This window comes from Phaenicophaeus curvirostris, chromosome 19 (genome assembly GCF_032191515.1).
Source record: "Phaenicophaeus curvirostris isolate KB17595 chromosome 19, BPBGC_Pcur_1.0, whole genome shotgun sequence".
Taxonomy (NCBI): domain Eukaryota; kingdom Metazoa; phylum Chordata; class Aves; order Cuculiformes; family Cuculidae; genus Phaenicophaeus; species Phaenicophaeus curvirostris.
The window spans coordinates 8,273,428-8,287,375 of NC_091410.1; the positions used below are offsets into that span (position 1 = coordinate 8,273,428).

The window sequence follows — 13,948 nt, forward strand, 5'->3', positions numbered from 1 at the left end:
CCTGTGCTGGGTGCTGCTCCTCCTTGGTGGGCTCTCTCCCCTCGAGCACTTGCTGCCCAGCTCCAGCACCAAGGGAGCTCTGCACTCTTATCTCCCTCCCTGGCGCAGCGTGATCGCTCGCCGCGGGTCACCGTGCACTTCAGAGCTGGCTGCCCGCGTACAACATGGTGCTGCTGGGCTGGAGAGCAGGGGGACGGCTGCGGGGGTGGCCTCGGATGCGCAGCGGGGCAGGGGTTTATTCACCCCAGGGTAAAAATGGGAGAAGGAGGGATAAAAATGGAATCCTCTCTGGCGTCTTCAAGAGCAAAGGGAAGGCTGAGATGACCTGTTCCCCAGCCAGAGTGCCGGGATGAGGGTCTGGTGGCCGAGCTGGGTGTTAGGGGGTGGCCGGCAGCGGCAGTGTGTGGGTTGGCAGCACAGTGTGGGCTCCCGCGCTGACACTCGGAGGAGCTGATGTCCTGCCTCAGCATTTTTCAAGCTACCCTGTCAATAAGGGAATCGGCCGCTCTCGCGGTTAACCTGCGAGGTGCCAGCTGGCTCCCGACACCCCCTCCTCACACAGCGGTTTGCACAGCCGCCCGCTCCCCATCTCTGCTCCCGGCAGGTAGGGATGCTCGGCTGGGGTCTATCAGGCCCTGCTGGGATGGGCTGTCTTGGGGTTCCCGGCATCACCTGCTCGGCAGGACATGGCTGGCTGTGGCAAGAGGAGAGCAGAGCCAGCAGCACCCAGTCCCCATGAGCCAGATCATAGAATCATGGAATCACCAGGTTAGAAGAGACCCACCGGATCATCGAGTCCAACCATTCCCATCAATCACTAAACCATGTCCCTCAGCACCTCATCCACCCGTCCCTTAAACCCCTCCAGGGAAGGTGAATCAACCCCTCACTGGGCAGCCTATTTGAGTGCCCAGTGACCCTTTCTGTGAAAAACTTTTTCCTAATGTCCAGCCTGAACCTCCCCTGGTGGAGCTTGAGGCCATTCCCTCTCGTCCTGTCCCCTGTCACTTGGGAGAAGAGCCCAGCTCCCTCCTCTCCACAACCTCCTTTCAGGTAGTTGGAGAGAGCAATGAGGTCTCCCCTCAGCCTCCTCTTCTCCAGGCTAAACACCCTCAGCTCTCTCAGCCGTTCAATGGGAACAGTCCCTGCACGAGCTGCCTGTCCTGCAGCTCAAGACGTGGCCGTTGTGGTCAGCACAAAGGCCATCAAAAGTCCCTGCTGACACCGGGACAATGGGCATCCCTTGAGTTCCAGCACTACATCCTAGCAGACCCCTGGGACAGAGGCTGGATGGAGACCTTGTCCCCAAGGGAGAACCACCGGACTGGCCAAGATCCCATACAGAAGGCTGGGGGAGAGCTGGCTGCAGCCCCGTCTGGGCTCTGCCTGCAGCCTGGTAGCTCCAACCACGGGGCAGTGGGGCTCCTGGGGCCAGATGGACCTTCCCGGGGGGTTTGCAGCTCCCAGCGGTGCACCGCGGGCACAGCAGCTCGGCAGCGGGGCAGCGCTGCTTGGCAGGCACTAAATCTCCCATCCTCCTGGGGCACCGCTCGGCAGAGGAGAGCAAGGGGACCGTGTGCGCTGAACCAGACGCAGGAGCAAGGGAATAAATAAGAATAAGGGAAGGCATAAGAGCGAGAGGGGTGGCAGATTGGTCTCTAGGGCCCAGCTGGCTCTGACATCTCCAGCCCCATAATCATATTCAAAGCAGAGCTAGGCTGAGGCATTTCTCCTCCAGCACAGCAATAAAAGAAAGCAACACTCTCAATAATTCAGCAACAGGAGAGGGTGATAAAGCTGAGGAGACACCACTGCAGGAAGCTGGGGCAGGGGGCTTTCTACTCCTTATATCTCGGTTATCAAAACCTTCTCTTCTTTCTCTGTGCCCTGCAAACGCAGCCCCACGCGTGGCCTGGTGCCCCTCAGCCTGCTGGAACTCACACTGCTGCGTGGGACATGCTCATGCCAGCAGGGCAGAGAGGCCCAATGCAGCAGAATAAAACCTCTCCGCTTTCACACAAGCCAAAACCTGGGGATTCACTGGGCAGAGAGGCAGCCCCATCCTGCAGCCACTGCAGGGTTGGCAGTGGAGGCGCTTCCCCAGCTCGGTTCCCTGGACCAGCTCTCTCCCCAGCATTGTTTTGCCTTCTGCTTCACCATTTCTGGCCCCACATCCACACACACCTCTAACCCAGAGGCACTTTTGCAAACAGCACCCTGCAGCCACCTCCCAACTCTCCCATCAAGTCTGGGGCTCCGGAGCTGCTTGGTTGCATGACACCAACCTTGATGCTGCCTCCCCTCTGCTGCCAGGCACATCGCTCCAGACACAACCGCGTGGCCGCAGCCTGGTGAGCTCTGAGAACCTGCAGCTCTTTGCAGCTCCATGGAACAATCCGAACGCCGCCTGTCCCTGCACACAGCCAGGGAGCGAGCTGCAGACATCGGTACAGACATGAATGCCAGAGGCGGGGGTGAGCCCTGGGCCCACAGGGAGCTCCCTGTCCATCCCCGGTGACCACGCAGCATGGAGCCAGCCAAAGCCTGGGCTCTTGCTCCTGCAAAGAAGCAAATCACTGTGCCGCAGCAGCCCCAGCACCCCAGCCCACATCGCCGCTGCTACCTGGCACGTTTTCCTCGTGGGCTCACACCCACAGCTTAGCCTTCATCCTGGTTCACCCCCAATGGGTCACCTTCATCCTCACCTTGCTGCTGACAAGAACACTCGCTCAAATGCCTCTTTCCTCCATCCCTTTTGCACAGTGACAGCTCTCTGGTGCCCTGTGCCACTGCTTCAGCCACTGCCACCCCTCAGTCTCACTGCTGCACAGGCACCTCTGGACCAGGGCATGGAGAGATGGAGTTACTAGCATCCTCACACGCAGTCCCTTGTCTTATCTTTGCTCCTCTGCTTTACTAACTTGGACCAGGTGCTGCACTCAGCAGGATGGACCTGGTTATGAGGTGATGATGGGACGGAGCCATTCCTGTCTGCCCAGTGAGCACACCCCACCTCAGATGCACAGCCCATCACCTGCCTGAGTTGGGTCTCAGCCCGAGGGATGCTGTGAGCTGCAGTGACACCTCATAGCAAGGGCTGCAGAACCCCAGGGACCAACATCCCCTGAGATGGACAATGCGGCACCAATGGCTGGGGCTTGTGCCACCCTGGGAAGGGCAGGGTCCCCTCAAGAGGCTTCCCTAGGGAGGGCTCCCGAGAGCCTCACAGAGCACAGACAGACACCCAGCAACGCCAACACACACGGACAGCTCACAGACACCGCAGCCTTTGGCCCTCCTCACCCAGAACTCACACCACGCACGTCACGCCTGCGCGAGGGCTCAGCGCCTGGAGGGTGCTGGTGGCCACTGATGGAGAGGAGCGAGCAGCCTTCTTCCCAGCCCTCCCCATCACATAGTTCTGCAGCTGCCCACCTGCTCCCACCAGAGGCCGGACTTGCGGGCAGAGGATGCTGCCCCGTCCCACCCGGCACCACGCAGCTCAGGCAGCAGCATCCATCGCCTGCCCCTAAACATGCAGGTGTCAACATGCAGCTTATAGCGTGGACCCCGGAGGGATCTTGTGCCCTGAGAGCAGCAGCTCAGGCGGTGCAGCCAAGGGGGCCCAGGAGCCACTGCCTGAGCCCTCGAGCAGCTCCTTGCCAACATACCTTTTATTCAGCCCAGCTCTTCCCGCGGTGCTCGCGTTGGGCGCTCTAAGAGAAGACAAGAAAGAGAAGGAAGAATTAAAATCAATGATCATCATTGCTAACCTGCTTACAGTCAGTGCTATTTGCTCATTGACTGGCAAAACGTTTGAATACGAGTATGAACGTGAGTGTTATCACCCCGGGTGTGCTGGGAAACCTGCCCTGGTTAAGAGCCAGCAGCCAGGTTGGGGGCTCAGCATGGGGCAGCCAAACCCTAACGCTGAGCAGCAGCAGCACCCGCTTGCACTTTGCACGGGGTGATGGGAGCAGGACCCGTGCCTCCAGCTCTGCCAGAGCACCCGACCCAGCTCCCATGGACCACAGGGCCCTTCTGCAGCTTCCCCAGGAGTCTGCAAGCACAACCTCAGCCCCTACACAGCTAGTGAGTTGGAAAGGACATCACCAAAGTGCTGGACACACAGTCAGCCTGGTGTGCTCGAAGCCCTCTGCCCACCCCGGCTCGCTGCACGCACCCAAGGATGCTGCTGTGTTTCTGCCCATCCCTGCGCCTTCCACTCCCCGGAATGGTGCCGTGTCCCTGTGAGGAGTGAGCCCTGCAGCACACGGCTCTGCTACTCCCATCCCGGCTCCGAGCGCTCCTTGGAGGCTATCGCCAAATTTCAAAGAAAACTTCCTGAAAGCTGCACTTCAACTAATTGGCTTTTGCAACATTGCCAAAGCAAATGTTCATAAATCATGTCAGACCCTCAAAAATAATGAGAACGGCTTATACATCATGAGAGTTTTTTTAAAAAGAGTAAGCGAGGGTTGCTTCTGTTTGTTAACAGCTTCTTTGGGGACCTACTCTTCCCACCTGCCAAGGCAAGGAGCGACAGCTCGACTCGTAAGGGCTCCTTGGATCCCTGGCACCATAAGACAAGGCAGCCCCGGGTGCAGAAGCGTGGGTGAAGGGACCCTGCGGCCAGGGCCAGGCAAGAAGATGCTGCTGCAAACCCACAGCTGGATCCCTGTGAGAACACAGCCCAGGGATTGTCCGGAGGCTCAGGAAGAGCGGAGCTGGTTCCCAGGCACTTCTGTTAGCAAACACCACTCTTAGCCGCGCAGCAGGATAATCAATTATGGTAATTCCTGCCTCAATGAATCAGATTCATGGAGGAGCACAGCTCATTAGGCTGGTGCTGACTTCCATTAGTGCTCTTATGATAAAAACCCTCCAGAAAGCTCTCGCCCAGCCCAGCGAGATTTCCAGGCTTGAGGGTCCCCCAGCCATCCACACCAGGGAAGCCCCAGCCGTGGGACGTGGGTGCCCTAAAAAAGTTGGTTGCAAACTCCCTGGTACCCAGAAACAAGGGGACAACCACCGTGGCCACAAGCCCAGGAGAGCCTCTTGCCCTCCTGCCTCGCAGCAACCACTCCCGAGGTCTTCGCTGGCTTTGCCAACAAAGCGCTCGCTAGGATCCCCAGCAGCGGAAGGCAGGAGACAGCAAAGCGGGAACAGAGAACTCCAGCGTGTGCTACAGTCAGTTTGGGTGTGCTGGGAGCCCAGACAGCCTGTTTGGCAATGAATAATTGAAGGATGCTCGCTTTCCTCAGGGAGGTAGAGTGATGGGCAAAATCTCATTTCCCAAACACATTTCCCAAGGAAGGCGCCTTCTGAGAAACTCTCCACAGCAGCTTAGGGCCCCGGCAGCTGGGATGCGCTGTGCCTGCCTGCGTCGCTGGGGAGCTCACCAAGACCGGCATCAGCCCAGGCAAAATTCTCAGGCACCACAGGGATCGGGATGCTCAGCCAAAATCTCCCTGTCCTGTCTTGTATGCCAAAGCAGGAGAGGAAAAGCCCTGGCAGAGCACTGATGGGTGGTGGGCGAGGAGCAGCTCAGTGCTTCAGGTGATGGGAATCAGCATTCCTGGGTGGATCTTGCTCCTGGAACTGCTTTTCTGGCAAAGCTCTGGGCTGATCCACTCTGGCTGGAGCCCTGAGCAGCCTCGCAGGGACACAGAACAGTCGAGCCCAACGCATGCCAGCTCACAAGCAGAACCCAACCCAGCTAAAACCACTCAGTTCCAAATCAGGGCACCTGCATGGAGCTCTCTGAAAACACAACCTGTGCCACCCAGCCCAGCAGCTACACAGGGTCCCACGGATGCTGCACCCCAACAATCCCCATCCTTGCTTTGCAACCCGGGCTGGCTTGCCCCGCTCTGCTTTCCTGGGAAACTTCTCCATAGTTTTTCAAAGTATGCTTTGACCCCCCCCCCCACTTCCCTTCACCAAAAATCCTAAATTAATTTTGCTTTTAATTAAATTCATTAGCAAAGATTATCTGGCTGAGGAAAAATAATATCCTACCCCTCCCCCAGCAGCCCTCTCTATTTATATCCCCTATATACATAAGCAGCAGCGAATATTTCTTTATGGGCCATTAAAGGTTTAATGTTTAATTTATAACCACGTTCTCTGGCGGGCGGGATGGCCAGGCACAATGTCAACACTTTTAATTAAATGAGAGGGATTTTTTTTTTTTTTTTTAACTAAGATAAAACACCCCTTTCCCAGCAGCTCCTGGAAGTGCACGGCAGGAGTGGGCAGGGGGCTGGGGTTGACTCCTGCAGCGGAGCCGTGTTTCACACCATCCTGCTCTACCAGCCAAGAGCTGCAGGCAAGGAGATGCTCAGACAGCCCCAAAGGAGCTCCAGCTCGTAGCAGGGCTGAGTGAGGGACCGTCACCAGGACACCTTTGGGGCTTAGTTCATGACAGTCCCCAAACTGGTGGCTCCACTCTGTCAGCTGGGGAAATTGGGATTAGATATCAGGAAAAAATGTCTTCACTGGAAGAGTTCTCGGGCTGCCCAGGGAAGTGGTGGAGTTACCATCCCTGGAGGGATTTAAAAGTTGACTAGACAAAGTACTCATGGATATAGTTTAGTAGTGGACAGGTATGGTTGGACTCGATGATCTCAAAGGTCTTCTCCAATGAAACGATTCTATGGTTCTATGCAGAAAACGCAGTCACTCCTTGGGGATAAAGTCACTCCTTTTTGATGCCCCTCTTCCAAATACTGCAACCAGCCTCCCTCCAGCCACGGAGAACCATCTCCTTTCGCAAGTGACAACCAGAGCCCTTCAGCCCACAAGCTACAGGTGGTGTGACTGAGGGACCTGCTTGGCACAGACCCTGCCAGTGCCACCAGTCCCGACTCCAGTTACCAAAACACCAGCCCGAGCAACTGATGAGAATCTTTCCACAGAAATTCCTGCTGCACCTTCTGCTCGTTTCCCAGTCCTTCCTCACACCTGATGAGGGCAGCTCTTGCAGCACCGCCACCTCCTCCTTCTCAGCACACCTCGCTTCCGAGGAGGACAAAGTGCTTCTGACACATGGGTTGCCCGTAACACCCGCTGGCAAAGCCACGTGGCACCCACCATCACCAGAGGAGTCTGGCATTCCATGTTCATCCCACCAGCATCCGTCTCACAGCCCCTTGTCCCATCCCACACCAGACTCGAGGGCTTAGGAGTGAAGGGAGGACGTGTCCAGCTACACAGCCGGCGTGCGCGGAGCTGAGCACCTCCTGGGCTGTTCTCAGTGCTCTCCCAGCAGCAGCAGCCTCAGCTCTTGGCAGCGGGAGAGCACAGCTCTTCCTGCCTGGAACCCAGAGAGGGGTGGCTCTGAGTAGGCAGGTTCCCATTAATGGAGTATTTTATCTTACGGGAGAGATTAAATCTCTGTAGAGAGAAGCGCAAAAGAGCTGAGTCAGCAGCTGGCTGGGGGGCAGCAGGTTCAGCCATAAGCATTTGGCTCCAGCACAGAGCATTTCAGCGCTTCACACTCCTGCAGCCACGCTCCGCCAGGCAGCGTCCAGCCCCAGAACCAAGCACCCACCCCGCAAAACCCTCCTCCTTGCTCTGGCTGCAGGCATCACGGGCAGCAGACAGGACCTGTCCCCTTGTACTGCCTGGCAGCCCCGTGCTGGTCCCCTGCTGGGCACCAAGTGAGCCAAGTGCCCCATGGCACCAGTGGGATGCATTCCTCACTCCCTTGTCATCCTTGGCACCGCAAGGATGGGCTGGCAGGAGGGATCCCGGTGCAGGCTGTGCCCACGGGAGCGTGCCAGGGCACTGGGGTCTGGAGCTTGTCCCAGGCACAGCCCTCAGCAGCCAAAGCAGGTCCCAAACCCTTTCTTCCCCAGAGAGCTCTGCTCTCCAGTGCCTGCCTGCACCCTGACAGGTGCCCCTTGCAAAACCGAGCTCCCACAGACACAACCCTCATGTCCAGCATGGTCTGCGTTGGCTACGAAGCCAAGTAAGAGGCAGAGAGACCACTCACTGCTCACACACCCGTGCGCACGCGAGGTCTGGCCACCACCGTTGTGAGCCAGGGAACAGAGTGGTGATGGCACCGTGCCGCTCACTAAAAGCATGAGTGTCACTAAATCAATAATTCATTTACTTTAATGAGATAAGTACTTTGAAAACTAATTGCAAACCTGCTCCATTTACTCCAACCCGTTATAGCCTTTAATGTAAATGGCAGAAACATTGCTGGAGGAAGGGGAAGGGCTTTTGGTGGGAGATAGCGTGTCGTCCTTCCCCTTTCTTCTAAGAAAGAGAAATATCAGTCACAAACAGCAATAGTGGAGAATGAAGTAACCGGCCAAATCACCATGTGGAAGCACTGATGACAGTGAGGGGAGCACCCAGCCTGCCCTCCTGGGGCCACCGCTGTCCCTCTGCACATGCTGCCACCACAGAGAGCTCTGCCAAGAAACCACCCCCAAAGGACTGCCACCAGCACAGGGGAGACGATGGAGGGGTAGAACATACACCCAGAACGTGCTGCGGCTGGGTGCTGTGTGTAATTAGCAGAGCTGATGGGCCACTAGGCAAAGAGAGAAACCCAATTTGGAGCCCTGACCTGGGTGCGGCGGGGAACACTTTCCCAGCCAACATCACTGCTGCCCTGGCAGCATTGGGGCTCACCGCTCTGCCTCGGGCAAGACCTGCTGGTGTTCTCCCCATGCTCCCTGGCATCGGCACAGCAGACCCAGCAGGGCACTGCTTCTTGCCCTGCACAGCAGACCCTGCAGCCTCACCACAAGCTGGCTGCGGCGCACACTGCAGGTGGTCGCTATAACGGTTCACGGCTTGTTATAAAAACCACCGCTGTGCTGTTGGCACAGCATCCTCCAACGCCAGCCAGCAGCTGCCAGCTCCTCCTGCCTCAGCAGGAACTGCCCCTTCCCACCTCTCCAGCAGCCGCCAGCCGGGGCGGGCAGCGCACGCAGAATCCAGGCTGCGCAAAGAGTGGGGAGCGGCACAACCATGCTGCGCCCCGCTCCCGTGCAGTCAGGGAGCAGGGGCAGGCAGGGTTATCCTGCCAGGCCCCAGCATCATTCCTGAAAAGGAGCAAGCGGCTGCCGGCAGCGATGCCGACGTGTTCCTGAACAACAGCCGGAGCTGGACGCCAAGGGCTCTCTTCTCGCTTGCTGGAGCAAATGGCAGGTCATAAAAAGGAACCGTGACAGAAGAGAAAATGTTCCAGAGTCCACAAGGACCAGTCCAGGGTAAATCCATCTGCTCAGCAATTTAGCTAGAAAATCCTTTCCAATCATCCGTGCTGTAGGTCCTTCACCCCCAGCACGCAGCTCTGGGCAGAGCGTTTCCCACTGTGGCAGTTTCCCACTCTGGAAGCCGCCAGCAGCTCACGTCGGGGCCGTGGCACTTGATCCCACATCCCCTCTGGCAGGGATGCTCGGGCAGAGGGGTCACACTGCCCTTCGCAGCCCACGCTCCAGGGATGCTCTCACTGACACTGCTGCAGCCAGTGGTAAGGAGGGACCCAAACTCTGTGCCTGCAGGCAGGTCTGGATGGAGGGACTGACAGCAGCATTGGCTGCGTGGGCTCTTTCCGCGGGTCCTGGATCCACTGTACCATTTGCAGGATACAGAAGGGCTCTCAGGAAGCCCAAACCCCACCTGGATCTTCATGAGTGGACCCCGCAGCGCCCAGTCCTTGTCCCTTCATGCAAGGGGGCTGCCCTGTAGCAACCGGTCCCAGGACCCCCATCTGAGAGGGGATGGGTTAATCCCCACCTGGCAGAGAACTCAGCACAGCTCAGCCTCTCGCTGCCGCTGCAAACAGACCCAGAGATATCCTTGCAGGCATCTCTGTGAATCCCACCTCAGCCGCTCCTGTCTCGCAGAAAATCAATGGCAAGCATCTCAATTAATCACACCGGGGGCAAATTGATTAGGAGCCTAAATAAGGTCAACATGGTTGTCTGCTTATAGGGTAGGACCCCTTAATCATCATTTTATCTGCAATAGGCTGCGGAACCTGCAATCACACCGTCTTTGGGAGCATGGAGGGATTTTTCACTTATCTCCTGCAATTGCTAGGGCCAGCAGAAAAGGAGCCACGGCTCTGCCAGAAAGGAGCTGAATTTGAACATGCAGCAACTGCCCAGCCACCCACAGCCGCAAGACCTGAGCATGAGACCCAGTGGCCCGTCGAGTCCAGCTGTCTCCTCTGATTCAGGGGAGACAAAAGCAATTAAGCACCGCTGCTCTAGGTGCAGTACATTCCCTCCTGACCCCAAAACCAACAGCTTATGCTGGAGATTTGATTAGCCCTGTCGTTATCTTAGATTGCATACCTGAAAATATTGTTAGCGGTCACAACGGCATCGAACCTTCGCAGAAACCCAGCCACAGGTCTCCTCTCGGTTGCCCTCAAGCAGCTGGAAATCCCCCCGATTGCTTCTCTGCTCCTCAAAGTGCCGTACTCTGCCAAACCTGCTGCTCCTGGAGTGGAGAGCAGCCCACTGCCTGGGCGCTGAGGGGTTTACAGCCCGACTGTCCCCTCCACTGTGAAGCAGGGTATTTCACATGCTCCCACATCACCAACAGGTGCTCTGCACAGTGAGCAGCACTGCAGGCTGGGGCTGGGGTCCTCCAATCGTCCCAGGGAGAAGAATCCTGGGAGCGCACTGAGCAGTGCTGTGGGCTAGGGTTGCTTCCCCCTGGTTGCCCCAAGGAAAAGAAACCTGTGAGCACGGCAAGCAGTGGGTTGCTTCCTCCGAGTTCTTCCTGGGAGAATCACAGAATCATAGAATCACCAGGTTGGAAAAGACCCATCGGATCATCGAGTCCAACCATTCCTATCAATCACTAAATCATGCCCCTCAGCGCCTTGTCCATCCGTCCCTTAAACACCTTCAGGGAAGTGGACTCAACCCCCTCCCTGGGAAGCCTGTTCCAGTGCCCAATGACCCTTTCCATGAAAATTTTTTTCCTAATGTTCAGCCATGGTGGACCATTCTTCTGGCCCACCATGTGCTACCCGTGACCACTCCAGCCACTGGTTCACCTCTCACCTCACCTGCACACCACAGCCCCAGCAACACACCACTCCCTTTTGTTGTAAATACAGTTATAAATATTATAATTTGGTTTAATATTTAATTTAGTCAGGTTAAATAAGCATTCCCAGCCCCATAAATAATCATTAACAGAGGGTTCTAATTGTGCTGTTGGGATCTTGCTTCATGACTTATTTAGAGGGCAGACGTTATTCCCATCCTCGGATCCCCCGTATACCATAAATTAATCTGTGGCTCAACCTCTTTAGTGAGAACCTGATGGGACATGACAAAAGTAGACAGCTCTGCTCCAGAGGTGACCACCACTGAGATCATTTGATGCGGAGCAAGGGGAGGATGTGGCAGCTAGAGGGACGGTTCGGAGCAGGGGATCGAAGCCACTGGAGAAGCCTGTGGGAATGCTGAGCATCCTGCAGGGATTAGACCATGGAAAAAGAGCCAGGTATTCAGGGTGTCCTTGGCTGCAGACACCTGGGTGCAGGCTCGGGGTGGACGTAGGTGACTCGTGGGCGAGAAGCAGCCACCCAGCCCCTGATGCTCCCAGACTGCGTCAGCAGAAGCACAGGGACACAAAATACAGCAGGGAAAGCAGAGGATGGAGAAGGCTTTTATCCCAGCTACAAACCTACTGTAAAATTGATTGGAAACAATAGCAAGAAAAAGAAACAAAAAACCAAACCACCAAAAACCCAGAGCACAGAGGGAACTGGCCAGGGGCGAGCATTTTGAAAGCGCAGGAGAACTGAGACACAGCGGACAACTAAAGTGCAGGAAAACCTCCGTGTAAGAGTGTTTTCCCCTTAAGGGATGCGCTGATGCATTGCTTTAAAAAAAAAAAAAAAAGGTTTGTTTTTTGCTCTCTGTAGCTTAATTTCATCTTGAAATGAAAAACTACAAAAGTAAATGGAAAGAGCCCTCTCCATCGAGTCTGGATGGCTGCCTCGCCACCGCTGGGCTGATTCCGCTGGGCACGTAGCCACCTTCTACTCTGTGTCTGGGCAGGGATGACCCCCCAAGAAAGGGAGGAGGGGGCCAGGGGAGCAGCTCTGCGTGCAGATACTCTGCCTCAACTTGCAAGGAGAGGGGACAGTGACCCGAGGGAAACCCAGACACCATCCTGCTCCCCTGGCTGCTCCTGCTCCCGCTCGCCTGCCCAGGGCTCCCCACTGATGTGCTCAGGACAGCCAGAGTCCGCTCCCAAAGCGCATCCCATGCCCTCCGGCCGTGTGGGTGGTGGGCACATCAGTGTTCCCAACCACCTGTGCCATGAGCCCTGGATCCGGCACACCGCGGGAAGCAAGTGGGTTAGCATCAATCCCTCTGTCCAGGACTGAGTTTCCATCCACTGAGCAGGCTGGGGCAGGGACTAAACTGGGAGGAAGCCTGGAGTTTCCATTTCATCTCCACGCTAGTTCCTCCTGCTCAAGTCAATGCATTAATCAAAGAGATTGGCCACGTATTAATGTTAACCAAGCAGCTCTCGCAGGGTGAGGAGCCCCCCCTGCAGCACCAGAGCCAAGGGCAGAGACAAGGGGGAGCTCAGCCTCTCCAAGGAGCTTCTGACCATGGAGAGGGAGCATGGACAGCGTCTTAGCACTGTGCACAGCCAGCAGTGACACTAATATCCAAGTTCCATTGGCAGGGAGATAGCTGGAGAGCTCCAGCTCACAGTGAGCATCACCCAGCGTGGCCTGAGAGGGGAACGGGACCCCACACCAGCATCTCCAGCGGGTCACACAGACTGTGCCCCCCATGCTGTAACACCACTGTCAGACAGACATACGGGCACTTTTTCCAGTCCTGTACCCTGTTTGTTACCAGCAGCAGCTCAGACCATCATACAGAACCCTCAGAAAACAGGCTGGGAGGAGGGGAGCATCCTGGCCCATGAAGGGAGATACTCAGGAGGTTTCCCAGCCCCAGGGTGGAAGGTAGCAAAGGGGACACATGGGACCCTCAGGCGACAGCCCCTCCAGAGCAGTTTTCGGCATCTCTGTCACCTTCTCTGGAGACGTTTAAGGGACAGGAGCACGAGGCACTGAGGGACATGGTTTAGTGATTGATAGGAATGGTTGGACTTGATGATCTGGTGGGTCTTTTCCAACCTGGTGATTCTATGATTAGCTCCAGGCCCTGCTCAGCCCAGTATGTTCCACCTGGCAGAGCCAGGGGACGCTCCCCAGAACATGTGTGCGTGGGGCTAGTCCCAGCCAGTGCCAGCCCCGATTGTGGGCCGCAGCTCGGTGGAAAATGGTGTATTTTATCTTTATGTGTCAGGATTTATATAAAAAGGGGATAGTTCAGCTCTAAATGTAATGAGTTGGAAGAACAGCCCTCCAGTGGCTTCCTCCAGCTAGCACGGCATCAATAACATCGATTGCTAAAAATAACTAATAACCCTGGCCTGGTGTGGCCGGTGAGCGCTCCTCCCCAAAACCACCCCCCGTGCAAGCACCACGAGCCCAGCTCCAGCCAGCAGGAGCCCCAGCACTGGGAGAGGGAGGATGAGGATGGGCATAACTGTCCCAGTGCAGGAGGGCGAGCAGGGGACAGTGATGCACAAGTCATGGGCTCACAGCTCGCTGGGAGGAAAAAGCTGAGCAAGACCTCAGAGAAAATATGGCTGGGAGAGGATTGAGGCAGATGGAGGAGGAGGGAGGGCAGAAATTTCCCTTTCAGATTCAGAAAAGCCCCCCTGCACCTGCCGTCACTGGGCTTAGGGTTTGGTCACCTGCTTCTGTAGGACGTGGTGACTGATGCGAGTGAAGAAGTAGCATCTTTGTGCCTATGGTCCCTCCCGGCACAAACATCTTTGGGACTTTAAATCCTAGGGAAGCTCCTACAAGACACGATTCCTCCAGGCTCTGGAAATGGATGAGAGGGAATTGGTAAAG

The 13,948-nt window shown here is 56.4% G+C and overlaps 2 protein-coding genes across 9 annotated transcripts in view; one reads left to right on the forward strand and one right to left on the reverse strand.

Annotated features, from left to right (window-relative positions):
* The window catches only part of RBFOX3 (RNA binding fox-1 homolog 3), a 194,496-nt gene that overhangs the window by 34,522 nt on the left and 146,026 nt on the right, over positions 1-13,948 (reverse strand). For all 8 annotated transcript variants that reach the window (XM_069872287.1, XM_069872285.1, XM_069872290.1 and 5 more), the window contains exon 3: positions 3,672-3,716. The gene's annotated coding sequence lies outside the window, so the exon portion shown is untranslated. The remainder of the gene's footprint in view (positions 1-3,671; positions 3,717-13,948) is intronic.
* The window catches only part of ENPP7 (ectonucleotide pyrophosphatase/phosphodiesterase 7), a 167,036-nt gene that overhangs the window by 7,117 nt on the left and 145,971 nt on the right, over positions 1-13,948 (forward strand). The gene's annotated exons all lie outside the window — the stretch shown is intronic.